General features: G+C 37.6%; 1 protein-coding gene across 1 annotated transcript in view; it reads right to left on the bottom strand.

The window, feature by feature from the left end:
- LOC112238531 (collagen alpha-1(XI) chain) overlaps positions 1–2,500 on the bottom strand; it is a 182,083-nt gene that overhangs the window by 20,930 nt on the left and 158,653 nt on the right. The window lies entirely within an intron of this gene.

Here is a 2,500-nt window from a genome sequence, read left to right as displayed (position 1 = left end):
CTGTTCCCTCCTAACCTGTCACTGTCTGTCCCTGTCTGTTCCTGTCTGTCCCTGTCTGTTCCCTCCTAACCTGTCACTATCTGTCCCTGTCTGTCCCTGTCTGTTCCCTGTCTGTCCCTGTCTGTTCACTATCTGTTCCTGTCTGTTCCCTCCCAACCTGTCACTACCTGTTCACTGCCAACCTGTCCCTGTCTGTTCCCTGTCTGTAGTGTAGTGTCATGACCAGTGCACTGTAGTGACTAATGTACTGTAGTATAGTGTAATGTACTGTCGTGTAGTGTAATGTACTGTAGTATAGTGTAATGTACTGTAGTATAGTGTAATGTACTGTAGTGTAGTGTAATGTACTGTAGTATAGTATAATGTACTGTAGGATAGTGTAATGTACTGTAGTATAGTATAATGTACTGTAGTATAGTGTAATGTACTGTAGTATAGTATAATGTACTGTAGTATAGTGTAATGTACTGTAGTATAGTGTAATGTACTGTAGTGTAGTGTAATGTACTGTAGTATAGTGTAATGTACTGTAGTATAGTGTAATGTACTGTAGTATAGTGTAATGTACTGTAGTATAGTATAATGTACTGTAGTATAGTGTAATGTACTGTAGTGTAGTGTAATGTACTGTAGTATAGTGTAATGTACTATAGTGTAATGTACTGTAGTATAGTACAGCGTGGTGTAGGGTAATGTACTGTTGTGTAGTGTAGTGTACTGTAGTTTACTGTACTGTAGTATAGTGTAGTGTAGTCTAGTATAGTGTTGTGTAGTGTACTGTGATGTACTGTAGTATACTGTAGTGTACTGTAGTATAGTGTAGTGTACTGTAGTGTAGTATAGTGTAGTGTACTGTAGTATAGTTTACTGTAGTGTAATATCGTGTACTGTAGTATAGTGTAGTGTACTGTAGTGTAGTATAGTGTAGTGTAGTGTAGTGTACTGTAGTATGGTTTACTGTAGTGTGGTGTACTGTAGTATAGTTTACTGTACTGTGGTGTAGTATAGTGTAGTGTACTGTAGTGTAATATAGTGTACTGTAGTATAGTGTAGTGTACTGTAGTGTAGTGGAGTGTAGTATAGTGTAGTGTAGTGTGGTGTACTGTAGTGTAGTTTACTGTAGTGTGGTGTAGTATAGTGTAGTGTACTGTAGTGTAATATAGTGTACTATAGTATAGTGTAGTGTACTGTAGTATGGTTTACTGTAGTGTGGTGTACTGTAGTATAGTTTACTGTACTGTGGTGTAGTATAGTGTAGTGTACTGTAGTGTAATATAGTGTACTGTAGTATAGTGTAGTGTACTGTAGTGTAGTGGAGTGTAGTATAGTGTAGTGTAGTGTAGTATAGTTTACTGTACTGTGGTGTAGTATAGTGTAGTGTACTGTAGTGTAATATAGTGTACTGTAGTGTAATATAGTGTACTGTAGTATAGTGTAGTGTACTGTAGTGTAGTGTAGTGTAGTATAGTTTACTGTAGTGTGGTGTACTGTAGTATAGTTTACTGTACTGTAGTGTACTGTAGTGTAGTGCAGTGTTTTGTTATGACTAAACCTGACAGGACGACAGCCCGAAAACACCACAGGATAGCCAACGATCAATGATCAATGCTCTGATATGAATTGAATGTCTTCCCAGTGGATTATTATATATATATATATATATATATATATATATATATATATATATATATATATATATATATATATTCCATCAGTTCAACATCTAGTTTAGATTTACATTTGGTCGGGTTGTCAATGTGAAAGCAGCAAAACATTTCAACATGATTTAGGCTAAAAGCATGCTGGGAAAAACATTCTAAATTCCCATATGTTTTTTGCTAATTTAATCCGTTTTCCAAGTCGATTAAAACGGCATCGCATTGAATGATTTTGTTAAAACGACGCGGAAACAGAGTTGTTTCAACCAGTTGTTGTTTTTTTGCCCACTGGGATTTAGCTGTGATCTATGATATTGATCCTAATCTCCCTGTCTTTCTGATAAAGAAAGATTGAATCAATGATCAATTGTAAAATATGATCAAGAGAAGAGTTAACATTCCGGCAGCCCACCCAAGAATATCCTATGCAGGCAAAACCCTGGGACAGTGAGGGAGAAGAATTGACCACAGTCACACAAGCTACAGTAAGGGACTTCAGCTAAGTAGCACTATGTAGCTTTACCAAAACAGGTAAAAGGATCAACTGTACATAGCCTGGTTCCAGATCTGTTTATACTCTCTTGACACTGACAATAGGAGTTGGCAAAACAGCACAAACAGGTCTGGGATCAGGTTATAATATTCCACCATCCTCTTCTCTCCTAAAAGGAACCTAACTTCCCACTGTTGAATAGTTCAGAGCTGAGGACTGTCTAAACCATGACTGTGATAATGAAGATGTGTTAAGAGAACGCTGTGAGTCATCAGCAGGGGACACAGCTAAGCTACGCTGTGAGTCATCAGCAGGGGACACAGCTAAGCTACGCTGTGAGTCATCAGCA

Source organism: Oncorhynchus tshawytscha, linkage group LG10 (assembly GCF_018296145.1).
Source record: "Oncorhynchus tshawytscha isolate Ot180627B linkage group LG10, Otsh_v2.0, whole genome shotgun sequence".
Lineage (NCBI taxonomy): Eukaryota > Metazoa > Chordata > Actinopteri > Salmoniformes > Salmonidae > Oncorhynchus > Oncorhynchus tshawytscha.
This window is presented reverse-complemented; position numbering and strand designations above follow the sequence as displayed.